The following is a 26,305-nucleotide window of genomic DNA, read 5'->3' as shown; positions in this document are numbered from 1 at the left end:
TCTCGGCCTCCCAAAGTGCTGGGATTACAGGCTTGAGCCACCGCGCCCGGCCCGGCCACCACTTTCAACACCTCCGGTAAGAACAGGCCCTTTCACTCATGCATTCTGACTCCCTCAGCAGACTCAGGCTCAGGGGCTTGGGCTGCCCCTCAGGCATGAGGAGAGGAAGAGGGGACCCTGGAGGGCAAAGGTGGGCAGAGCACTTGAGGTCAGGAGTCCGAGACTAGCCTGGCCAACATGGTGAAACCCCATCTCTACGAAATACAAAACATAAGCCAGGCGTGGTGGCACATGCCTATAATCTCAGCTACTCGGGAGGCTGAGGCACGCAGGCATGTGACAGCAGGGAGGCTCCAGCCCCGAACCTCTGTGGCAGAGGAAAACGGTATTTGTGGGCCTCCCTACCTTCCTCTGGTGGGCCATGGGCCGAAATCCAGGCCACTATCTGGTCCCCCGCAAGCAGGTCTTGCAGAATGTCCACCCCTGCTCTAGTTTCCTGAGACGTTGTCCTGGCCATGTCCCCGTCAGAACTGACTACCAGGCAGCAGAACTGGCCCCACAGCAGCATCCATCTTCGGCTAGGGAAGGGGCTGAGACCCTCCGCAGGACATGTGAACACACCAGGTCTTGGACTCCTGCCTCAGCGCCCTGCAACAACCTGTGTGGCCTTAGGCTGGGCTTCCCCTGAGCCTCAGTTTCCTTGTCTCTGGGATGGATGGGAATCCCTGCTTTGCCCCAGGTGTAGGCACTTAGACAGCAATGAGGTGGCTGCCCACTCCTGTCCCTCCTCCCATCAGGCCCTGTGCTCAACTGGCAAGGAAGCCAGGCATCTTCTTCCTCCTCTCCCTTGCTCCATCAGTCAGTCCACATGACCACTGACCGCTGGGTCTTTCATCATCCTCCCATCGTGTTTCAGAGAAACTGAGCCACCTGCCTGAGGTCACACAGTTAGAGTGGGCTGAACCAGGAGGAGAAGCCTGCAGCTTGGGCACGCCTGCCTCTGAAGCCACCAGGTTTTCATCCTGACCTTCATCCAGCCTTGCACAGATGCGGGGCGTGGCCCTGCCACCTGGCCTTGGGCTCGCCTCTCTGAGCCTTGGTTTCCTCCCCTGTAAACTGGGGTTGCTTTTACTCTGCAGGTTGTCCTGATAGGTGGTTTTTAATCACTCAGCCTCTCCCTGGTAGCAGGGGTAAGTTAGTTTCTACTATCCCATCACCTTTTCTGGGTAGCTGGAGCCACAGAGACCAAGAGGGGCAAGGCCCTGCCGGGATCCTGCAGCTGGTCAGAGGCATGGCTGAGCAGGCCTCTACCTGGGGGTCCAGCATCTTCTCAGGCTCACTGGCATTGTGTGTGTCCACCGAGGGCCCGTGGAAGCCTCAGTGCTGCCACAGCTCACTGCCTGGACACAAACCCGCTCACTAATGTTTGCCCAGGCCTACCCTAGTCTGGTAGGCACTTTAGCGCTTAGCCTTCTCCCAGAAGCTTCACCCTACACCCACCTGGGCCCCCCATCAGACAAGACCTGGGAAGTTGGCCTGCCCCTCAGCTTCTAGGGTTCCCTCAGAGCTGGGGATAGCCAGGGGACCTGGAACAGTGGGGGTGTGGGGTCGAGGCAATCCAGGGGAGGCAGATTTGGGGGACAGTCAGTGGTACCAGCTGCCATGTGAAGGACAGGGTGGTAGGCATCCTGATGCCCCCTGGTCATCCCCCGCCCTCACTTCCTCCTGGTCACCCTATTCTGTCTTCCTCAGTAAACTGGGAGATGAAATGGAGCATCAGACTGTGGCTTGGCAACCACACATGGATTGGTGGGGAGGCAGAGGGAGGAAGGAGGTCTTAGATTGTGTTGTGGGATGAAAGGCACACATTGCCCTCATGTCTGAGCACTACCTAACCTGGCTTAAGAGGTTAGCCAGGGAGGCTTCCTGGAGGAGGTGGTAACTAAGCAAGAATCTACCAGAAGACTGAGAGGAGTTAGCTAGGCATGGTGTGCTAAGCAGAGGGAAGGGCATGGGCAAAGGCCCAGGGGTCAGAAGTTGAAGGATGTTGTCTGGTAGGAACTGGAAGACGTTCCTATTCCTGGAGCTCTGAGGCTGGCAGCGGGACGGGAGGCAGAGGCTAAGTCACACCGGGCCAGTGGCCACAGGAGAACTTTGACCTTTATTCCGAGAGATCCATGGTCAGCCTCAGGGCTAGGGAGTGAGTAGTCCTTGATGCTTTAGGAGGATTGTATGGCTGCTGTGAAGGAAAAGAATTGCTGGAGGTGGGGAGGTGGTGTTCTGAACAGAGGAGACCATCACAAATGGCCAGACAAGAGACACTGGTACCCAGACCAAGGTGATGGCCTGGAGACAAACAAATGAATTCAGAAGTCAGGATGGGGAGTGTGAGGCACCAATGTGAGAGAGATCTGTGCAAGATTCTGCGGTGAACTGGGGCCTGGCTGGGGTGCAGAACATCGTGTGTGCAGAAGGTTGATAGTGGGGCCAGGGTAGAAGGCTCCCCAGTGCAGGCCCACTGGGATCTTGCCCAGGGCCTGGGAGTCCTTTCCTCTCTCACCCTCTCTCTTGGAGAAAGGCTTCGGCCCGGGGAAAAAAAGTTCATTTTTTCTTCCTTTGCACCACGGCTATGCCGTGCACACCCACAGAGCACACCCACGGAGGCTGTGGTTCCGCTGCTGCCTGCCTTCTCCGGAGTCTGGGGAGTGGTGGAAGCTTCCTTGGGGCCTTCTCCTCTGGATTCCAGTGGCTTGGTGTGGGTGGGGTGGGAGGAGGGCACTTGAGGAACAGGAGGGAAGACTTGGCATTTCCATTACCCCCCTTCCCTCGAAGTATCCCCTACCACTGACACACATACACATCAGCTGGCACCTAGGAGCACACACCTGAATCCAAAGTCAGATTCCACAGAGCACTCCTGCCACAGACCCTACAGCCCAGCACTCAAACCCACTGACACTTCCCCCAAGTCTCCCATGCAATCCTCCAGCTCTCCCTCCAGGGAGGTACCCTAAGGTTGGAGCAGCCCACACACCAGGGACCCACCCTTCCACTCCAGCAGACAGACCAGCAGGTCTGCTCTAGCAACATGAGGGTGCTAGGACAGACATCAGCATGAACTTCCCAGATATCCAGGTTGTAAAACACGAGGGTAAGTTGAAATTCTAGTTCATCATTTTCACAAGGCCCCCCGGCAGGGTCCCAGACCTCCTCCACACCTGGAGACCCCTATGATCCTGGGCCTTGTACCTGAAGCTGAGGCCTCAGTTCCAGTGCCCACCCTGGCACAACTATTAATAAATGTCAGAAGCTGGCAGGAGTCCCCACTCCACTGGCCTAGAGTGAAGGTGTAAGAGGCCCCACATGGGGCCCACCTGAGGGCTTAGATTCAGTACCCCAGCTCTTGACCCAAATTCCACCGCTTACTCAGAAATCCCAGCCTTCTCCCTGCTCCCTACTGCCCTGGGATGCCTGCCCAGTACCCATGGGCCCTGAGGGGCTGCCCTGGGAACTGGCTGTGTTTCTGGCCCCAAAGCCTCACCATTACTGCTGCCCAGGCCTGCCCAGTGGCCTGGCCGCCTGCCTAGCCACCGTGGCCAAGATGGTCACAGCCTGTGCCCGCAGAAGCCTGCAGGCAGAGGCAGGGCCCAGGCGTGTGAAGGTGGTGGGGTGGGCAGAGCCTGAGGGTGAGACTCATCTCCCTGGGGAGGCTCCTCCCTTGCCAATTTCTTCCTCTGCCCACTGCAGGCTGCTGGGCATTGGGGGAGGAGGCATGTCTCTGCCAGGGGAGCTCATGGTCTGGGGGAGACGGACATGAACAGTCCAGCTGCCTATTTCTAGTGCTGGGCACAGAAATGGGCACTCTGCTTCCAACATTTTAATTTATCTTCAGAGCAGCCCCAAGGGCTGGAGATTTTACAGATGAAGAAACTGAGGCTGAGAGAGGGCTGGCACTTGCTCCAGGTCACACAGCCAGTCAGCATGGGGGCTGCATGCTAGTTCTTTCCACTCTGAAGCCTCTGCACTAGACAGTGTGGAGTTGGGGGGTTTACAGGAAGCAGAGGATGCCTCTGGTTAGGGGCAGGGATCTGGGAGCCTCCCTGGAGGAGGACAGTTTGCAGGAGGACCATTTGCACGGGACCTCGTCAAATGGCTAGAGCTCAATGGAAAGGCATTCCAGGACAAAGCACAACCTGAGCAGAGGCTTGGTAGGGAGGCCTCAATGGGCAGTGGCTGGGGGAGTGGAGGGAGTTGGCAGAAGTGCCCTCGTACCCAAGGCCTCTCATATCACTGGAGGACCTGGGATGGAGGGTGCTGGCTGCTCAGGCTCTGCCAGTCCAACTGGCCCAACCACTTATCTCTGGCACTGCCCACTGTCCCTGCTCATAGTCCTGCCAAGAGTTGTTGGCAAACCCTGGGTGAAGTCTGGGTCAGGGGCCTAGGATTCCCCCAATCCCTGTCCCAGGGCAAGGATTACGGAGTCCTGAGCCCCAGGCTGCTCTGCTCAGTCTCAGAAGGCCTCACAGCAACCCCCTTCACAAAGCCTGCCCCGATTGTGTCCTCAATAGACAATTTGTAGCAATGCAATGACAGTGCGGAGGGCAGGTCTGTCTGGGGAGATGAAATGACCTGTGCGATTACGGGAGATTCCTACTTTCCTCCGTAAACTTGTCTCTGTCTTCCTTGCTGTAATAGACATGTATTACTTTTTTTTTTTTTTTTTTTAAATCAGAACGGCCAACGTGTGTGGCTACTTTTCTAGGTTTCAGTGACTCTCCCTCTTCACCTCTCATCCCATATCCAGCCCCCAGTCCTCAAGGTCTTCTCAGAGTTTCCCACTAGGAGGCCAGCTGTAGTGCCCCGGACAACCCTCACACTTAGGACCTCAGTTGCGCCATCCAAGGACTGGGCGAGCTCGGGTCTTCCTGACTTTCCTGGGAGGAGAACAGAGGGGGCGAGGAGGCAAAGGCGCCACCCGACGGCTGGAGCCAGGTGGCTGCCGGACCCGGGAATAGAGCCGGGTGTTTTATAGTGGGGCTTGCGTCACCCGGCTGGGCGGGCGTCTCTGCCCCGGGCTCCGAAAGGCTTCCCTGGGGCGGGGCGGGCACGGGGAGGGTGGGGCCCCGGGGGCCTCTCTGTGCTGGTGCACGGGAGTCGCGCCGACCAGCGTGTGCACAACTGTGCTCTGAGTATGGAGGTGTGTGCATGGCTTGGGGGACCCTGCTGTGCCTGCAGTCAGTCCTTCCCAGCCTGCCCACCTCGAGCGGCTGCCTTTCAGCCCAGGGCCACCCCCCACACTGTTTGCCATGGGCCAAGCTGGGTTTGGTGAGCTGTCCTCTGAGGATGTGGAGGATGGGGGGTTGAGGGGTGGGGACAGGGAGCTGAGGCACCCTCAGGCCAGGGAGCGAAAGGAAAGGCGGGTGAGGCTCATAGCCCTCCCTGCCCTACCTCCCCACCGTGAGTGATTAAGCCCCAAGAGCCTCCCAGTAGGGACCCTGTAAATCAGAGCTGAGTGGGTAGGGGCGGTGGAGGAGAGCTGGGAGGTCCCCTGGCCTCCGTGCGAGGGAATAGCTCTTACTGATGACTATCCCAACACCAGTGCCCCTTCTCCCGACCTACACACACGTTTGGGGGCGGGGCAGAGGAGCCAGGAAAGGGGACTCAGGCTGGCAGGAGCTATGCCATTTTCAGTGCAGAGAAGGGACAGTCCAGGGTACACAACCCGGGAGAGCCACAGGAAAGCCCTGTGTGCTGCACTCCCAGGACGCACCTTCCCCTTGTCTACCCCCAAGTATGTCTCAGGTTTCACCCAAACACAAATGTGTTGAGGAAGGAACATGGAGGCAATTAGCCCAGCCTCACTAACTCTCTGCCTGGCAGGTAACACCAACATGGGATGAACTTGAACTCTTCCATCCCCTCAGCCTCAGGAGGTCGATCTTACCAAACTCCACTTCACAGATGAGGAAGCTAAGGCACATTTAAGCTGCAGTGCGGGGCACAGCCAGGATGTGAACCAGCCCCTGGCCTGGCACTTCCCTGCTATGCAGTACTACCCACAAGGCCACTGTTCCCTCAGCCTATCCTTGCTTGTCCTTAACCTAGTGCCTGAGGCTGACACTCCTGTTGATGACAGTCTTGGTGGCCTGAGGCATGGGCATGTCCCAAGTGTCCTTCCTACTACACTGTCCCCAGTGGGCACCTCCCAGGCTCTTGCCCAGGTGCACTATCACTGTTGACTGTGTCTCCTGCTCCAGAAACACAAACCCACTCTGTCTTGGCCAGGCCAGTGCTCTGGGTGTGATGGGGATTGCCGTGGCAACCAAAGCTGCAGGGACAAGGATGGTGACACAGAGAGACAGAAACAGAGAGAAGGTGCAAAAGGCAGAGAGGCCAGGACAAGGACCAACTCTTGGCAGGGATCAAGTGAGGGACCCCATTTGCCTTCAGCTGTGTGGGCCTCAGGGACAGAGGGAGGCCTTTTCCAGGTCGCTTGGCTGAGTCTTGGACTTCAGGAGTGGAGGAGTCTGGAGGCCTCCCAGGGTTCATGGCCTTCGGAGGAGGCAGAAGTGACAGGGGTCAAGCTGCTTCTCCTTTGGATAAATCCTCCAGGAGGTCCACAGAGGGAACAGCCCTGGGTGGATGCCGTGGGTGGGAGTCTGGAAGCTGCCTGGCGCCACCCCTAGCCCATCTCCTTGGCTGCAAACCTGGAGGAAGAGGAAAAGTATCACCTCTAGGCAGCTGCTATGAGTCTAGCCCTGCTCAGGGATTTACGTCCCATGTCATGAGAGGCCGTTGAAGGCTCTTTCAAGGCTGACGGCCTATGACTTGGCACATGACCATGCCAGGTCACAGGCTGTAACCCTGGGCAATGTGTCTAGCCTGGCTGAGGCTCTGTATATATCATCTCATTTAACCCTTATCATCTCATTCAACCCCTGACATGAGTCTGTCATCAGCTCTTTTCATAGGTGAGAACTCTGAAGCTGGGAGAGGCATGGTCACCTACTCAGGGCCATACAGTTAGCATGTGACACAGCCAAGGTTTGCTCTCAGGCTTCAGCAGGCCCTTCTTGTTGATGCCAGGCAGATTATGGGGACACAGATACCAGCTCATCTGGACCCTGCCCTGGCCCACCAGTGTGGCACCCAGAAGCAGCTCCAAGATGCAGGTTGGTTCTAGTCAAGCGTGGCCTGGACTCTCTGGACCTCATGCAAACCTGTTCTCCCTGGGGCCCTTGGACCTAAGGCCTGGAGGGAAGCCCACCTTCATCCCTTCTCTGCCCTTGCCACAGCATAGCCAGCACAGCCTTAGCCCCTCTGCCCCCCTCTGAGTACATCACACTTCCCCTTTCTCCAGAGGAGAAAGATTGGCTGAAGCCAGTGTGTGCTTGCAGCCCCTGAGCTCACAAGTCTGCATATCCTGAGGATCAGGAAAGTGCTTCCTGTTGTCTAATGTAAATCTTGTTCCTGTAACACCAGTATATGTCAAAGCAGTGATTCTCAACAAGGGGTGATTTTGCCCTGCAGTGGACATTTGGCAATGTTTGGAGACATTTTTGTCTGTCACAAGTTAAAGCAGGGAGGTACTACTGGCATCCAGTAGGCAGAGGCCAGGAATGCTGCTAAACATCCTTACAGTGCACAGGGCAGCCCCCACAGCAAAGAATCATCTGTCCCAAAGGTCAGTGGTGTTGGAATTGAGATCCCTGATGTAAACTATGGGCTTTGGAGGCAGAGAGACCTCAGTCTGAATCCGCCTCTGCCACTGACTAGCTGTGTACTCTGGGGCAAGTCGCTTCTCCTTTCCCTGAGCCTGTTTGCTCATCACCAAAACTGGCACTAACAGTAGCCCTCACCTCTTAACTGTTCAGACTGCACACATCCAGCACCCAGCACAGAGCCTGGTGCTGGGTAGCCCCTATCAGCGATAGCCATGATTATTCATTTCCTTCTTCCAAGGTGAACCACAGGGAGTGGGAACAAAGGTCTGGTGCCTGGACCTGGAGGCCACAAAGGTCTGGTGGCTGGACCTGGAGCTCCACAAGGGTCAGTCCTCCCTCTGGCTGCAGTTCCTGGCACAGGGTGGGCCTATTGTTTATGTAGAAGGAGAGGCTGGGTTGGCTTACTGTGGACCTGAAGGAGGAGCCAGAAGGAAACCTGATCCCAAGTGGGCAAAGGTCACTTGAGGCTCACCTTGTGCACCCTTTCCTCCAGTCCAACCCCAGGGAAGCCATGGGGCATGATGGGTGGGGTGGGATGGTATCAGGACACAGAACATGCTAATGAATATGGTCCTTCGCTCAGGGAAGTGCTGTGCATTACAACTGGGCATCAGGGAGGAGGGGCATTTGAATGGACACAACCACGGCAGGTAGAGGTTTGGGGGTGGGGTGGGAAATGGCATTCAGGCCCAGAGAACAGCATGCTCAAGGCCTGGGTGTGAAGAGAAAAATGTCTTTCCCAAAGGATAGTCCTGGAACCCACCTGGTCTGACCTTTTCTCCCCATCCATCTTCCCCAATCTCAACCCAGGTGGCTGACAACATGGCAGCCCTTCTGTCCCCTATCCAGCCTCTCCTCTGCCCTGCAGTCCCTCTGCCCCATCATCCCGCAGGAGCCCTCTAGAACCTGTCGTCCTGACTGGTTGTAACAGCTTTCACCACCTTCTCATTGCTCCGTGAGAAGACCAAAGTCCAATAACCTGTCTCTGTCACAAGCCCCTTTCTCAGCTCAGGCCACCTCTGGGATTGTCCCCCACTTCCATCCCTTGTGTTTAGACTTTCCCTATCCCTTCTAGGTGGTTCCCCAGGACCTGGAACCCTCTTTTTTGTCTCCTGGGAAGTGACATTTCTTTGGATCAGTATAAGGATAATGTCTTGGCTTTCTGAGCTCTGGGGACAGGGGAATGGACACCCTAGAACCCCAACTGGTCCCTAGACTTTGAGCCTAGGGGACACTCAATGAATAGATGGATGAGTGTATGAATGAATGAATGAATGGGTTATGGCTGACAACCAAGTTCCACGTCTGGAAAGGAGGCTCAGGCGCCTGCCAGGAGCAATAGAGAGGTCTCGAAGATGGGGGCAGGAGAGCAGAAGACTGCCAATCGGGGTAGGGGCAGGTCCCAGAACCGCCTGAGGAGCAGTGCAGCGGCCGACCAGCGAGAACCTCCGGCCCTGGAGTGTAACCAGCTCAGACTTTGGGGCAGAGCCGGGACATCGGGCTTGGCGGCGGGCACCGAGCCCGGCCGCGTCCGAGTTCCAGCCAACAGGAAGAGCAGGAGTGGGGCCAGGGGAGGCGGGCCAGCTGGCCAGTGGGGAGTCCCGGGCGTGGGTGTGGGGAGCGGGGGAACCCCCGCCGGAGCCTCCCAGGCCCCAGCGGGCGGGGGACGCCTCCCTATCGGGCCTCAGCGGCCTCCTCTGTAAAATGGGCCCCTTCTGAGGGCTGGCTGCGCGTAATGGCGGGAGGATGCGAAGCGGGCCACAGAGGGCAGAGGGGCCGGGAGACTCAGTGTCCCGCGCAGAAAGAGGCAGAGGGACACAGTCCCTGGTTGCAGCTGGTGGGGCGGGGCCTGGCGGGGGCGGGGCCTGGCGGGGGCGGGGCCGGCGGCACCTGGGTGAGGTCGCGCCGCCCCGCCCCCTCGCACTTCCGTGTGCCGCGGCGCCGGAGCCCGAGGCTGCTGCAGCCCAGATCCCCCGAGCGACCCCCGGCGCCCGCCCGTCGTGCCGAGGCCCGGGCCACACCTCACTGGCCGCTGGACTCGTCCCAGTCAGCGCCGCGCCGACCGCCGTCCGCGCGCGCCAAGGAGCCGCCCGCCCGCCACCGCCGCCGCGACCCTTGGCGCCTGCCCCTGCGCCGGGAGGTGAGTTAGGGCCGGGACCCGGCGCGGGATCGGGGCTACCCCGAGGGCGCGACGCCCTTCTTTCCCCTCCCCGGCCCGGTTCCCGTTTCCGAAACTGAGAAACTGAGCCGCGGTCAGCGAAAGTCCCGCCGCGCCAAGACATGCCGGTGACTCCGTCCCCCCGTCCGTCTGTCTGTCCGTCCCTCCGCCAGATAGTGGGGGCTGAGGTCTTTCTGTCCGCCCGCCCGTGTGTCTCCCGCTCCTCCGAGAGGCCCGTCCGTCCTTCCCGACTGTCTCCCGGGCCCTGTGACCGTCCGTCTGTCGCCACCCACTCTGTGTTCTCCCCTTGCGCGCCTCTCCGAGACCTGATCCGTCTGCCCCTCGCCCTCCGCGTGCTCCATCGCCCCACCCCCACCCTTACCCCCGCCGGCCGCCCCCTCGATCCCGTTCTCCCGGAGCCGCGCCCCCGGCCCACGCTTGCCGCCCCCTGCCGGTCCAGCCGCCTATCCGCTCTACCGCGGAGCCCAGGCCAGGCCGCCCGCCGGGCCTCGCCTCCCGCCCCTGGGTCCCTGGAGGCCCGACTCGCGCGGCGCCTCCTCCTCGCTGTCTCTTCTTTCGGTCTCAAGAGTCTTTCTCGGTCCCTTCATCCGTCTCTGGGCTGGGCGTGGCTCCAGTCTCCACCATCCCCCTTACTGCCCCACCCCTCCGCCCCTCTGAGACCCCTTCCCAGGGTGGCCCCTGCCCGGTGTGGTCTGCACCCGCCCCCTACCCAGATGCCACTCGCGTTGTGGGGGCTCTGCCAGGTGAGAGGAGGGAGGGAGGAGTCCTCCTGGCTGGTGGTGGAGAGGCAGAAGGAGAGCACCATCGGAACTGCTCCCACTTCCCCAATTCCCTCACTCTTGGGGCACAGGAGAGCCCCACTGAGCCCCCACTTAAACCTGGTCAGAAGGATTTGCTGTGAGTGTGTGGGGGGGTCCCGTTCTCTGATGCCTACCCTGTATGCATGGACGCTATCTCCTTGTGCTAAGTCACTGGTATCTGGGTGTGTGGGTATGTCGTGTGTCTGTGTCAGCTTCTGTGCTGTCACTGTGGGACTTGCCTGTGCATGTGTGTCCTTTTTCGCATGTGTGGCTTGCTTGTGTGTATGTGTGTATGTCTGTTTGTGTCCTGAGGCTCTGTGTGTGTCTTTTGCAACTGTGTGTACCATTCTTGGTGTTTTTGTTGTCACCAGACTTGTGTGTGTGTGTGTGTCCTTGTCTGCCAGTGTGTGTGTCCCTGTGTGTCTGGAGATTTCAGTGTTGCATACTGGGTATATCATGGTGACCAACTGGCCACGAGTACCTTAGATCTGTTAATTGTGGAAGCCCCTGGTGTTGGGTGCCTGCCCACCAGGCTCATGTGTGAGTGTATCTGTATGAGTGTGTGTATGTGCGTGTACTCATGTGTGGCTCTCCCTCTGCCACTGAGCTTCTGTGACCAGGCTCACCTGGTCACTAAGGGAGGGGACTGATCCCTGGGGTTTCCTCGTTCCTACTGTGGAGTGAGCTGGGGCGTGGTGGGCAGGCCAGCAGAGGGAGGCTGTACGGCGCATGTGTGATGTGTGCAGTTGTGTGTGTGTGTGAGACAGAGAGGTGTGGAGGTGTCTGGGCAGCTGTACCTGGCTGAGGGGTGGTGTGAGGGCTATGTGATGGGACAGTACTGGGGTAAGCCTGGCAGTGTGTGGTCATGGTAGGAGTGTGTGACTGGTGGGACACAGTCTATGCTTGGGGAGTGACTGTGATTGTGGGGAACGGAGAGTGCCTGGGCGTGGGTGTTAGCGGCAGGAGGGGGTGTGACAAGGTGTGTGGTGACAGTGCTGGGAGGGAAGGTGAGAGCCCAGTGTGGGTGTGTGAGTGTGTGGGAGACCATGAGGATGTGGGTGTGCACATGGAGAGGGCTAGAGGGCAAGTCTTGGGGTTAGCAGTGTTGTGACCAAGACCTCGGGCTCTGGATCCAAGAATGATTTGGGCTCCAATACTTGCTTGTGCCTGTTAAGAGCAAGAGACCCAAGCTAGGCCTCTCAAGGCTGAGTGTCTTTATCTGCAGAATGGAGAAAGTTGTGTGGACAAAAGGTCCTATGTTAAAGGTCCTTTAACACAGTCTTGGCCCATAGTGAGAACACAGCACATGCGAAGTCTTATGTTGTCACCACCCCCGGCTATATGGTTCCCATTCTCCTGGGAGCTGGGGTTAAAGAAAGCCCAGACAGTATCCAACCCAATTTCCTGCCTGTCTGTTGCCCCTTCCCATCTCCTTGACCAAGCAGCTTGAGGGAGGGAGGATGCCCAGACAGAGCCCCTAGTACCCAGCCCTGTTCAGCCTGCATGACAGCCCCTCCCTCACCAGCCCTTAGTGTCAGTAGCAGCAATGTGGGAGAGAGGGGTGGGGAGTGATTCAGAGCTGTGACTGCAGGGCGCTGACACCATTTAGCTGGCACAGTTTAGATTAAAATTAGAAATAATTTAAAGTACAGACGAAAAGATAAAGCCAAGGATGCCTCTATCCCCAGGGAATGGTGATGGGGGTCTCCAGCTGGGGGAGGGGCTCACATCTGGGGAGCAGAATCTTTCTTAGAGGCTTGAGCTGGCCGTCAGAAAAAATGCTTAGGCCTTTCAGCCAGGAGACACAGAGTTCCTTGCTACCTTTGCCATTTCTTCCTTCCAGGATATCTCCAGGCCTCAGTTTTTTCAGCTGTGTAATGGGCACAATAGTAATGTGAGAATCACCTGAACTATAATGCACAAAACAAGAGATTAAAAAATGTCACTCTTCAGGCTGGGCACAGTGGCTCACACCTGTAATCCCAGCATTTTGGGAAGCCGAGGCGGTGGATTACTTGGTCAGGAGTTTGAGACCAGCCTGGACAACATTTTGTCTCTACTGAAAATACAAAAATTATCTGGGCGCGGTGGTGCGCGCCTGTAATCTCAGCTGCTCAGGAGACTGAGGCACAAGAATCACTTGAGACCAGGAGGTGGAGGTTGCAGTGAGCCAAGATTGTGCCACTGCACTCCAGCCTGGGCGATAGAGCGAGACCCTGCCACATTAAAAAAAAAAAAAAAAAAAATCAGTCATTTGGCATTCTCAATGTGAGTCCAGCACAGGAGCTGGCACGCCACATCATTGGAACCTCAGAACCACCTGGGGAGAGGGGGCTAGTAGTTTCTCCATTAAAAAAACTGAGGCTCAGAGGAATTGCCCCAGGCCATAAAGTGGTGTGGTACTTCATTGCACCCTAGGACTCCTAAGCCTGCAGGGCAACCTCCCGCAGACAGGAGAGTCAGGAACAGGTTTTTGCTGTGTTATTGGCTTCCTCACCAGGCTGTAAATGTGCTGAGGGCAGGGACACAGTGTTCCAGCCCCTAACATGGAATGGACACATAGTGGTGTCCAGGAAAAGTTGGACCCAACACGACATTTCAAGGAAGGGAAAGCCACATCCAGAGAGACCCAAGGTTTTAGGGCCAGGAGAGACTGAACTGGGCCTGTCAGCCATGCTGGGACTGGCGGATGGGGAGAGCCTGTTTGGCGGTGCCTCCCGGTTCAGCTGTTTCCTCCTGTTCCTGCAGGTCTGCAGGGAACTGGCCAGGCAAGGGTGCAGGCCTGTTTCTCCTGGTGGTTGGTGCGTTGCAGCAGCAGCGGGAGCCAGGACTAAGGACAAGCGGGAGCTGGGAGCCCCAGGTAGGACTGAGTTCTCTTAGGCAGATGGACGGTGCGCAGGCGTGGTCTTCCTCTCTGTCCTCCCTGTCCTTTGCTGTGGGACTGGATGGGGTTGGGCATGCATGCAGAGTCCTTGATCTGGTTGTGGGCCCTATGTGCCCAGGGGCCGCAGCTGTTTGCCCTGTCTATGGAGGGGCTCTCTGCTCATGAGGAACTTCCCGCCTGGAACCTGGCTCTGGCCCCGAATGCTCTCGCCTTGGAGCTCAGAGGCCTGGGGCCTACCATGAGTTTGGGGCAAGAAGTAGTAACACTTTTTTGGTCAGTTAGAGAGAGAGTGGCTCGTGGGCCAAGGATTGAGGGTGGATGTATCAGCTTTTCCTTGGCCCTGTATCTGCCTCCGACTGTCCTCATCGTCACACAAGGACACTGAAATTCCCCGTGGGCCCCACAGTGGGTTGGACGCTGCGGGGGGATGGAATGGGGTCTCCAGCTCCAGGTACAGCTGAGCTGTCTTCCACACCCCAGGCCCCTCCATTTTCCCCACTTCTCTAGAGCCCGAGCAGGGCTCAGTCCCTCTCGTCAGCTTCCAAATTCAAGGGGAGCTAGGCAGAGTCTGGAACAATGCTGGGAAGGCTGCAGTCTCTCTGAAGAGCCTCAGAAAGCTGGAAATTCCTCGTTTTGGGGCAAGCCTTGCCTCCTTCAGCCCCATTACCATGAAAACACTGCTGTGGGTGACTGCATACTCACTCCAGGCTGGTGACTGGGTGACTGGGCCCCAGTGAGCAGGGTTCTGGTGGTGGGTATGGGTGCTAATGAAGCTTGAGCCTGGGAATGACGGTGGGGGGATAGCAAAGACCGTCTTTCCTCCAGGAGCGCTCCCTGAGCAGACCCCCGCAGCCAACCCCACTGGCTGTTACACACTTATAGGTCTGTGAGTAGAGCCATAAGGGCTGGGCTTCCTGGGCCTGACTCTGGGTTAGGGGGCAGAAAGGAGGTCAGGGCCCTCACTCCTGGGGTAGGAGTTGGAGCAGAACAGGAGTCGTCTTCACTGGGCCTTCTGTGTATTGGACCTATCCCTAAACCTGGTGTGGAGGAAGTGAAGTGCCTTTGGCTGTGTAGGGGCCTCTGCCACCGGAGTTCTGAAGAGCCAGCCCTTTCTGTCACTCAGCCTTGTTTTCTAAGGAGTTTGATTAGTCTTGGAGACAGCCCACGGTAAATCCTCAGACATCACCCGCCTGCTGCACAGACATATGCGTGCTCACACAGGGATATGGCAAGCCAGGCTGCAGTGGCCATGCACACCCACAGACTCATGAGTGCGTGCACTACCCATGTGGGCATGCAGGTACACAGGTGCTCACATGTAGCCACCCATGGCACAGTCACGCACACACAGATGATCTCCCAGTTACCACTGGCATCCATGCACTCAAATGCCTTCCCACACATACCACACTGTGCCCATTCTGGGGTCAGGAAGGGGGGCCCTGGTCAGAGTCACAGCCCAGCAAGGTCGCCTGCATCTGGCACCTGAGGGGGAAGTTCCAGGTGTGGCTGTGATCTCAGGGGGTTAAGGGGGGCTGGGCCACCCTGGTAGGTGGGCCCTGCCCATGCATTCAGCAGCCACCCTCCCACCTGGCCCCAGGCTCCAGGACGACCAGGGCTTGGCATGGGAGATGGGAGATACGAGTGCAGGGATGAGGCGTGTCAGCTATGCCAGCACCGTGTGCCTAGTGCCACGGCAGAGGAAGTAGGCTTTCTGGCCATGAGGCCAGTGTGCCCACAGTGGGTGGGGGTCCTATCACAACGCCTGTGTCCCCCACAGCGTCCATGGCTAGAGGGAGTGGAGTTGCTGGGCTCTAGGGACTAAGAGGTTGGCAGGGGCGGTCTGTTCACTTCCCAAAGGCTGGGCCTAGGGGAGAGGCCTGTCTGTCCGAGGCGTTTCCGGAGGCTCACTTCCTCTGGGCTGCCCAGGAAGTGGTTTTGGAGTGGGACTGACCAGCCCTCCGTCCGCAGCTCTACGCCTTGCTCCGCCCCTGCCTTGCCTGCCCAGGGGAGCAGCATCTGGCCACCGGGTTAGGCTGACTGACCAGGCTTTTCACTGCCAGGGCTGCCCAGGCTTTTTTCGGGGGCTCTAGGAGAAGGGCAGGGGCCAGGTCATGAAGTCCCCTGCAGTCTCCACAACTTTCTCGTCCCCGCACCTTTCTTGCTCTGACCCTGTAAGCCGAGGCTCAAGAGCATCAGCTCTGGTAGTCATGGCCCCCTTGAGAGTGGTGATGGCTGGGCTGCATCTCAGTGACTAGGCAGCTCCCAGCAGCTCTATGAGTGAGCCTGGGCAAGTGGCTTTGCCTCTTAGTGCCTCAGTTTCCCCCGACAGATGAGATAATGATAGCATCCATCTTGATGAGGTTGAGCAGAAATGACAGATAACATATGCAAAGTAGCTAGCATCGTGCTTAGCACATTGTCAGAGTTGAATGAGTAGAAACTGTAGTTATGTAAAGCATTTAGTGCCCAGTTCATGGGAACTATTCAAAAAATAGCAAGTGGGACTGATGAGGGGGTACTATGATCTGAGGGGCTGGGCACTGGCCCAGTGTTACATGGCCAGGTGCTATGGAGCCTGGCCGAGGAGCCAGGTCTCTGACTCCCTCATCCCTCTCAATTCTGCCTCCAGTGGCAGCACCCTACTGGTTCAATAGGTTCCATGTCTTCTGAGGAGAGGAGCTCCCGGTGGAGCAGCTCCGCCCACTCAGCAGCCCAGCCCTTGCCTGCTCTTCTCCCCCTCACTCCCTTTCAAAAGGAGAAAATAGATCTCATGACAAATGGATGCAGGGAGGGGAAAGGCAGTCTGCAGCTGCCTGCTGCCCCCTCAGGGCTCCCCTTGGCGCTCTCCAGCTCTGGCCTCCTGCAGGACATTAGGCTGAGAGAATTGGCTGGGAATGAGGGGATGGACGTAAGCCCTCTTGCCAGCCTGCTTACCCTTCAGACCCCTGGAGTCAGCCTTTGGGCTGGGGCAGGGAGTGGGCATCTGGTTATGATGGAGGCTAGAAGAGTAGGGGGAGCTAGAAAACCCCCTACATACACAGCAGCTGGGGGCAGGGCCCAGCCTGTCCCAGGGACACGAAGAAGGTCAGCACAGTCAGGGTTGGGCTGAGCATTGGCCTTCACTGTGTGGGACCCAGAGGCTAGGGGTGAGAAATGTTGAGGAGTGGTAAGGACAGTGATGCAAGCATCAGGAGCCTGAGGGCTGGAGAGCGAAAGATGAATGGGCCTGGGCGAGGAGTGTGGGTAAGGGTATCCTGAAGGCTTAGGAGCAGGACTTATGCAGGCATCAGACAGACCCTGATTGAATCCTTGCTCAATATTTCCTGGCTGTGCACCCTTGAGCCAGGGACTGGACTGCTCCCCACTTTCCTCATCTGTGAAATGGGCAGATCAGGGAGTGTCCTGTGAGACATGAATGATGGGAAAGAGCCACTGTGTGGGGGTGGGGTGGAGCAGGAAGACGGAACAGCAAGCCCAGAGGCTTCTAAGCGGGAAGGAACTGGCTGCTCCGGGAACTGAAAGGGGTCAGCGTGGCTGGGGCACAGGAGTGAGGGAAAGGCAGCCACCTGAGAGGTCAGGGAGGTAACAGCGAGGGGTTGGGAAGCGGGCGTGGCGGGGACCAGGCTGCACGGAGCAGGCTGAGGGGAGGAGTCTGGGCTTGTCAGAGGGGCAATGGGAGGCACTGGGGGCTTGGGCAGGGGGTGACAAAATCCGTCTGAAAAGCCCCGTCTGGTGACTGGAGCAGCGGGACCGTGGGTGCCGGGGTAGAGGATAGAGAGCAGTCAGAAGGCAGGTGCAGAGTCTGGGGATGGTGGTGGTGGGAGAAGAGAGGATTTGAGACTTGAGGACAGGCTGCAGCGGCAGACGGGATGGCCTTATTGTGTGGGGAGCAGGAGGAGCTGTCTGGCCTGAGCCACTGCATGAGCTCGTGCACTCCTAGTTCAGGAGTGCTGGGAGGGGAATGGTGGGGTACTGGTGTGGGCAGGCTTGAGCTCTTCTGGAGTCATTCCTGTGGTGAAGCCAGGGAGGCAGGTGGGGCCACAAGCCTGAAGTTCAGGAGGGTCTGGGCCCAAAGTAGAGACAGGGAGCCTAAAGTCAGGATTGGGGCGGAGAGGGCTCAACAGGCCTTCTAAGGGGTTGGGGAGCGTTTGAGAGGCCCCAGGAACAGGACTGGGATGGTTGTCCCTCAAAAGTCCCTGCCAAGGCACCCAGGAGGACAGGCTTGTGGTGGCTGAGCCGCTGTTTTCACAACAGCTCCGGAAGCTTTGGATCATGTCTATGGCCGTGTTGGGTAAACAGGCAGAGCACAGCAGGCAGTCGCCAAGGCCTGAGGCTGGATCAGATGTCTGCCGTGGTGTAGGTTGTGGGCTGGGGTTGTTGGGGTGGGAGGAGGATCTCAGGGTCCTCCAGTGTCAGGGATGGAGAAAGCTTAGAGGTCTCCATTGTTGAGGTAGGGAGGCTGGAGTCCCGGGAAGGGCAGTAGCTGGCCAGCCTCTGGAAGTGGATTCATGCTGCCTGCCTCAGCCCGGTTCTGCCTAGAGCCTCAGGCCGGAACAGGGTACTCTGTGGCTGGAGGGCTTAACAGAGCCTCTTTTCCCACCGATCCAAGGAAGTCTGGAAGACACCAGAGCACTTGGGCCAAGATCAAGGAGCACCTAGGCAGCAGATCTAAGCTAGACCTGTCTAGGTCCAAGCTTGCCGGTTCCTCTGTCAGCTGCCTGCTATGGGATGGCCCACCATGCAGGATGGTCCTGCCTCTCTCCCAGCTTTCTTAAGATCCCCCAAGTAGGAAAGCATCATGTGGACCCTGCCCAGATCCTGGGGATGGCTGGCAGAAGGCTTAGGTGGCCATCTTGGCTTCTCCCAAACACAAAACGATTGTTTCCAATGGTAAACAATCTAGAAAATCATGGAAACTCTGTGGGAGAAAGAAGGGCTAAGGAGTAAGGCTCTTGTATTGGGGGCTGATGGAGGAGCTGTTCCTACCTCCAAACACGTACCCTCACCCCATTGGAGGCCAGATGGACAGTTCTAGGACTAGAGTTGGAGGCTCTCTCCCCACTTCCCCCTGGGTCTGCCCCATTGGCTTTGTGGCTTTGGTTGAATTGCTCAACCTCTTTCGGTTTCTGCACAGTGAGCCTGGAGCTCATGGAACTTGTGCCTGGGGTGTCCAGCTTACTGCCCTACCAGCACAGGTTCAAGCCCTCCCCTCCCTCTGTGCGCCAGGCCTGTGACTGCCACCTGTGACCGTCAACCTCCACCACAGCCTCAGGTCCCTGCAGGCAGGTGGGCGGGCGGGCAGAGGCCTGCCCAGTGATGCGCCTGACCAACCCACTCCTTCTCTTACACACTTTAGACTTTGCTTTGGACCAAGAGGGACTTTCTTCGCCTCCCTGGGTGGAAAGGCCCAGCCTAGCCTGACACCAGCTGCCCTTCTGCCCCTCCTCCATTCCCCAGCCATTGTGCCTGGGGGCTGCGGTGGAAAAAGCTAAATTTGGACTTTCATGGTGCCAGACTAGTCAGGGATGTGGGGTCCTTCCAGGCCTGTATGTTTGTTTCTGTGTCTGCCTGGAGCATCTCTGTGCCAGTGTGTACATTACAGCTTGTGGCACCCCACATGCATGTGGAGCCTGTGTGGTCGGGTGTGGTCTGTGTGGGCCTGGGTGTCTGTTGAGATGTGAGAGCCGGTGAGGGGGTGTGTTTCTGTGTGTGTGTGTGCCCCTGAGTCATCATAGCAGTGTGTGTACGTACCTGTGGCTCCAGCTGTGTGCGTGTGTGTGTCTGATGTTGAGCGGGGCTCCCTGTGTGCTATTTGGGTTGGCGGGTATGCCTGTGTGTGCACACATGTGTGGTTATTCACGGAGAGACCCAGCTGCGTCCCCCACCCTGGCTCCTCACAGAGGTCCCTTGTCCTCACAGGATCTGGCTCTCTGGCTGTTGCCATGAAGGGGCCTTTATTCCTCTCTCAGGGGTACTTGGGGCACGCCCCTCTGACTGAGCCCAGGACTCCTCATATCCCAGGGCTGGCTGGTGACTTCAGGCCTGTGCCTGGTGGCTTCCTTCCAAGGAGGCCCTACCCCACACAAGCTGGCAGGGGTGGATATGAGCCGATGACAGCCAGGCTCCCAAGTCCTGCCCCTCTGACCCTTCCAGACCCTCTGGCAGGGCAGGTCATTATGCTCCTGCTGACCTCTCAGATCAAAGGCCCCCAGCCAACAGGTCCCTGCAGCCTCCATTCTACTCCAGCCCCCATCACTCCCTACTACTCACTGCCTGTGCTGCGCATCCTACAGAGGTCTTACCCTTCTTTGTAATCACATATTTATGTGACTGGCTCCCACCAGGCTGTAGGTCTATGGGCCTGGTGTGGCAGAGGTTACCAGTGGGAAAGCAGCTAGCTTCCTGAGAGGTGGGAAGAGTCCCCCAGGGCCAGCCTTCTGAGCTGCCTGGAAGGATCTGCGAGAATTCAGAAGGCCGTTCCAGCTGAGGGAACAACATCTGCAAAAACATCGGGGCTGGAAATGAGACACATGTTCACAGAGTAGCCAGAGCAGGGATTGAGGTAGAGAGCAGGACAGGGCCAGGGAGTGGGGAGCCTGGAAGGCCTGGAGAGGTCTGGGTTTTCTCCAGGGGCAGTGAGAGCCTAGGAGGTTCCCAGCTGTGGGAAGAATGGGTAGGGGAGGGACCAGAGGTGGTGACAGCAAGGAGGGAGCTGGGTAAGGGGAGGAGAGGCTATAGGCAGTGGTTGGTCTCTGTGGGGTGAGGGAGGGCCCAGGAGGAGCCCTGGCTGGGCGATGAGGTACCTGTCCTGGGAGGAGCAAGTATGGGGAGCATCCCTTGCTCTGGGACTTGGCTGTGACCTGAGTCCATAGATCTGGTTCTTATCTCAGCACATGTGGAGGCTGGGGGATGGGCCCTGGTGGAGGAACCCTAAAGGGTCTTGCTAGCCCTTCCCCTCCCACCTCCTGTTCCTCTTGCTGAGCCCACTTCCTGGGTTGTGAAACCCGCATGGCCTCCTTGCCTTGTTTCCGATGGGAAGGCCATCTAAACAGCCAGCCGCCCAGCCCAGCTACCACCCACCTGCCTACCCAACCTGGCAGCTCCACCATGCCTGGCCCCCTTGCCCTGCCATGACTGCCAGGACCAGTCCTGCACCCTCCTGCTGATCACACTTCCTCTTACTGTCCTTCCTGCCCCTGCCTGGGCCTTGGTCTCCTCCGCCCTCGTTTATTCATCCGCAAGGCTGTGGCAGGCTGCACTGTGGACTCCCCCAGGCAGAGTGTGCATCCTTAGGAGGGCCCCCACTTTGTGCCACCTGCCATGCAGTTGTGGCTTCCGTGACAGGTGTCAGGTGTGTGTGGGACAGGGCTGCAGTAGGTGGCATGGGGGACATCCCCTGCTCCCCGGTAGTCTGTTCAAGGGAACCAGACCCCCCTATACCCACAAGGGGCTGCAACTGGTCTTTCATTACCCTTGCTTTGACTGACCTCAACGTGCCACCTTGTGTCTCCCTTAGACATTTCTGAGGCAGCCTCCCTCTGCTCTCACACACCTCCCCCCAGCAGCCTGATCAAGCCTCTTTCCTCCAGCCCAGCTTACCCCTCTGACCGACGGGCATAACGCTGTGGCCTGTGAGGCAGAATCGAACACCAGGGAAGGGATGGGGTGGAGGGGCCAGGCCGGATCTGGGAGCCAGGGGACCCTCACTGCACTACCTTGGCCTCAGTCTCCTCCTCTGTACAATGAGGAGATGGGCATGCCAGTCTCTGAAGACCTGTCTCTTGTAGAGAGATTGGCTTGTTAGGGTTTTTCACCTTTGACAAAACCATTATCCAACAAGTTAGCAAATGCATTCCTGTTCCTGCTGGCGCTCCTCAGGCCATGTCCCTCACCCCAGCCTCCTTTGCTGGTATACACCAGCACACATGTGGATGTGCAGCACACATACTTGTCTGCTGGAGATAACCCGGAGTTCTGTGCCTGGGAGCTCCAAACCCAAGGTCGCTCTGATCACCTCGAGGCCGGCTTTGCCCGCTGCTGGGTACTGGCTGGGAACAGGTTTCCATTTGTCCCAGAAGAGGTGACCTGCCTTCTCTGGCCTGGCCTAGCTACTGCCTTTCCTTACCTCTGGGCTGCTGATTTGGGGCTCACATTCACTGGGGCTGGGATCCAGTGTGACCAAGCCTTCCCTAGGTTTTGTTTTTGTTTTATTTGTTTTTAATTTTTTTTGAGATGGAGTGTCACTCTTACCCAGGCTGGAGTGCAGTGGCATGATCTCGGCTCACTGCAACCTCTCCCTCCCGGGTTCAAGCAATTCTTCTGCCTCAGCCACCAAAGTAGGGGGGATTACAGGTGCCTGCCACCACACCTGGCTAATTTTTGTATTTTAGTAGAGACGGGTTTTCACTTCTTGGCCAGGCTTGTCTCAAACTCCTGACCTCAGGTGATCTGCCCGCCTCAGCCTCCCAAAGTGTTGAAATTACAGGCGTGAGCCACCGTGCCTGGCCCTTCCCCAGGTTTTGGAAATGGAGGCTGGTCCAAGCGGCGAGGTCAGCGGGGAAGACCACTGGTCAAGCATGGGGTACCTGTCTCTTGGAGCCCTTACCTCCCTGGTTTTTTTGGTCTTCGTGTGTGTTTGTGTGTGCTCTTCCTGGCACATTTATCCATCTCCACCTCTACCCTCCTCTCTCCACCTCTACCCTCTTGTCTCTCTTGGTCTCTTCTTCCCAACGTGGCTTACTGGAAAGGACCTGGGCTGCAACATCAGGCAGGCCTGGATTTATCCTTCCACCACTTACTGGCTGTGTAACCTTGGAAAGTTACATAGCTTCTCTGAGCTTTGGTTTCTTCATCAGTAAAATGCCCATCAGTAAAATCCCTTCTGGATCCGCATAGGGATAAAGTGAGCTAATGTAATTACAGAGGTAATCTGCGACATTGTCGGCCTCAGAAAAGGACTGTCTTTCTTGTATGTGGAGGAGCCGAGATTCATACCTAGACACTGACCCTTAGTCTGGTGCTCTCTGCTTCATAAAACCGCCTCTGCTGTAGGCTGGAGAAGCAGAATAGAGACTAGGAGCCCTTAGGCAGCTGGGAAAGGCCTGGCTGGCTCCAAGGAGCTTGTCCCCGTGGAGACTGTGTGGGTCCAGCCCCAGGCATCCCCTGGCCCTGCAGAGCGGCCATGAGTCTGGCTGAGCCAGCAGTCTTCCTCTGGGGCCTCCGTGGACTGGGTCCTATTTGCATGGGGGCTATAAATAGTCAGCACACCTTGCTTTTGTGCTGCTGCTTCACCCCCTCCTCCCTGCCATACACTCTGAGAGGTAGGGGGCAGACTCTGACTCTGCTGTGCAGAGCAGGGACTTGTGGCCCAGAGAGGCCCAGGACCTCTCTCAGGGTCACACAGTGATGGAAGAAGATGTGGGGCTCTGGGTAGTACAAATAGGGGCAGAGGAGGTGGCAGAACCTGGCCAGAGCCCGTGCCCTGGTTTTAGTCCTAGGAGGTTGGGTCTGACCCTATGGTTACTGCTGGTTAGCCTTGGGGCAGCCCATGAAGACCATGGCTCCCCAGTTCTCATGGCGCTGCAGCCTGGCGGTGCAGGTTTAGGCTGGGGCCTGCTGTGGTTGTGGTTTTCCCTCCAGTGGCTTCTAACTGTGAGCAGCAGCTGCTCTGAGTGTGGCCTGAGAGAGCTGGAGGGCCATCCTCGGGTGGGAGGGTCCTGGGCTCTGCCTCACCCTCGTGGGGCTTCTCTGACCCACTGTCTCCTCCACCCTCCATACAGTCCTGGGGTGGTCCCCATGCATACCTCCTGCTGGGCAGGCTGGGGGCAGGGGAAGCCATGGAGCCTATGGGCTGTCAGGGCTGGGCCCCAAGGGTTGGTGGCTGGGAGGAGGACCTGGCTGGCCGATGTTGGAGCATCTGGTGCTCCTGAGTGAGTTAGATGTTCATGGAGACCTGGTTTCCCTTTCTGAGCAGTGGGATCTGTAACCAAGGCTGTCTTCCCGGGCTGCTGGGCAGGCGGAATGGATGCGGTGGGGGATGCGAGTGCGCTTTGTAAACTGTGAAGGGAGGTGCACAGTGAGGGATGGATGCTGCAGTGAGAGGGGGTGACAGTGGTAAGAGGACCTCCCTCCCCAAGGCCCGTTGGGTTGATTGTACCCATGATCCTACATGAGTTTTCATTCTCACCACAACCCTGGGCCAAGAGACTATTCCTCATCAGGAAATGGGAAGGCTGAGGCTTGGGAAGGCCAAGTGACCTGCACAGAGTCCACAGCCAAGGCAGCGTTGGTGTCAGGGTGCAGCACCCAGGCAGTCTGGCCATGATTTTGCCACATTAACTGCCCTGAGCCTCTCTCCCCTAGGAGTCCAGGCCACCTGCAACACACTTGCTCCTCCTTTATCTCTGCGCCCCTGTCCCCTCAACCCTCATCATCCTCCGAGGCACTCAGAAGTTGCTTACTGCTCCAGCTGGGTCTCCAGGTTTTCCTAACAGCAGAGCTGCATCTGCTGGATCAGGCCCTGGATGTGTGGACACAGACCTGCCAATCATTCCAGACCCAGGGAGTACTCACCTGGGTGCTGGATCTCTTGGACCCTCAGGGCCAAGCCAGGCAGCAGGAGGGGCAAGATGTCCGTCTTGCTTACGGGTTTGGGATGCTCAACCAGACTCCTGCATATGTGTGAGGCCAGGCCCACGTAGCTTGCTTTTCACTCCAATATTAACTGAGAGCCCACCATGTGCCACCCACTCCAATGGCTGCATATAATCGCATGCACCAGTAGACCCGTGCAACCTCACACGCACCAATTCATGCATGCTGCAGCCTGGGGAGCAGTCAGCAGCAGCCCCCAGCTGGCCCTCTCTCTGTGGCCCACCAAAAGGTCATGGGCAGCTGGCCTGGCACACAGGCCACCTGCTGGTGTCAAGCTGAAGGCTTTGGGACTTGGGCACATGCATGAGCTTGCACACCTACTCTCACATCCACTGAGTAGGAGCCAAGGCCGAGCAGGGGATGTGGTGGGGTCTGCCTGCCTGGGTCCTGCTGTCTGCTCTGGCAGCTGCTGGCCTCAGAGGGCTGCCTGGACTCACTGGGCTGGGCTGCAGGGTGAGGTCAGCATTTGCTGTGAGCTCATCTGAGCTAAGAGCTCCCAGCAGATCTGGCTGCTGCTCTGGCCACCTTGTGCAGGAGCTGGAGGAAGTCATCTGGGGCTGGGCACCTGTTGTGTGTGCATGCACACGTGTGTGTCTGAGTGAGCCCCTGTGTGCTGGCTTATGTTCAGGATGGAGTGAATACACGTGTGTGTGCACAAAATCGAGTGAGCGCTCCCTCAACCAAGGCTATGGAGCAGCCTCGTGGGGCCTGGGCAGAAGCCAGTGTGCACATAGGTGCTTACACACCTGAGTGTCCTTCACAAGTGGCAACCTGAGGAGCCCCTTGGGGTCACTTACTATAGTGAACATTAACTTAGAGAATGGTGAGAAACCCAGGAGTGTGGGAGCTGCTGTGTGTGAATCTGCAAGGCACATTCAGTGTTACATTGAACATTAAAATACAGTTTGGGTTTTTTTTTTTTTTTTTCCTGAGGCAGAGTCTCCCTCCGTTGCCCAGGCTGGAGTGCAATGGCGTAGTCTCAGCTCACTGCAACCTCTGCCTCCTAGGTTCAAGCCATTCTCCTGTCCTCAGCCTCCCAAATAGCTGGGATTACAGGCATGCGCCACCACGCCAGGCTAGGTTTTGTATTTTTAGTAGAGACGGGGTTTCACCATGTTGGCCAGGCTGGTCTCAAACTCCTGAACTCAGGTGACCTGCCCGCCTTGGCCTCCCAAAGTGCTGAGATTACAGGCATGAGCCACCGCGCCTGGGCAGTTGGGTTTTTTTTTAAGAGATAAGGTCCCACTCTGCTGCCCATGCTGGAGTGCACTGGTACGATCATGGCTGCCTTGAACTCTTGGCCTCAAGTGATCCTCTTACCTTGGCCTCCTGAAGTACCGAGATTATGGGAGTGAGCCACCATGCCCACCTGTTTTATATTTGGGGAAATAATTAGTTTGAAGGTGCAGGCAACTTTCCAGGCAGGCGAGAGGCACTTGACCCCAAGGGATCAAGTTAGAAGGGTCAGGCACACTGATGTAGGCAGAGCCTCTGATTGCCCTGATCCCTGAACAAAGTGGGTGCCAAGTTAGTGGAATGTCAGCTTTTGGTTCTGATTCTGCTTTAGAATTTCAGTTTCCCATTTGAAAAGTGGGGGTGTTTATCTTGGCCCTGCTTGTCTGCCTGGGTGGTTATGAAGAAAAAACCCCAAACTTAGAAAATCACAAAGGGCTGCATGGGGCAGGATGGGAAAAAGAGGTGGCACTGTCCTGTCCCCTTACCAGATAACAATGGCACATACCAGGTGCCTGGCATGGAGTAGGTGCCCAGCAATAGGGTACTTAGGGATGCACTGAGTGACTCCCCAAATGAATATCTTGGGGTAACAGATGCAAATGCCACCAAGGCCCAGGTAGGTTTTGAGGAGGAGTGAACAGAGTGCCCTTGGCCTGGGGTAGATTGATGGAGGGCAGCCATCCCATGGCTAGCTGGCTGTTGCCCAGTGGGCCCAACGTCACATTTTCCAGTTTTACCAGAGACGCCACAAATCCAGACTTACATAAACCTCTCAATTTTTTTCTTTTCTTTTTTTTTTTTTTTTTTGAGATAGAGTTTGGCTCTT

At 57.4% G+C, this 26,305-nt stretch overlaps 1 protein-coding gene across 5 annotated transcripts in view; it reads left to right on the top strand.

Moving 5' to 3' along the window:
* The first annotated feature begins 9,634 nt into the window (after positions 1-9,634).
* Positions 9,635-26,305, top strand: part of PRKCD (protein kinase C delta) — a 31,446-nt gene continuing 14,775 nt past the window's right edge. Inside the window, exons 1-2 of one of the 5 annotated variants that reach the window (XM_025377099.1) lie at positions 9,635-9,864; positions 13,452-13,563. The gene's annotated coding sequence lies outside the window, so the exon portion shown is untranslated. Of the gene's footprint in view, positions 9,865-9,955; positions 10,011-13,451; positions 13,564-17,025; positions 17,173-26,305 lie in introns of those variants that run through there. The other 4 variants (XM_025377101.1, XM_025377100.1, XM_025377102.1 and 1 more) reach the window with 4 other exon arrangements.

Source organism: Theropithecus gelada, chromosome 2 (assembly GCF_003255815.1).
Source record: "Theropithecus gelada isolate Dixy chromosome 2, Tgel_1.0, whole genome shotgun sequence".
Taxonomy (NCBI): Eukaryota; Metazoa; Chordata; class Mammalia; order Primates; family Cercopithecidae; genus Theropithecus; species Theropithecus gelada.
This window is presented reverse-complemented; position numbering and strand designations above follow the sequence as displayed.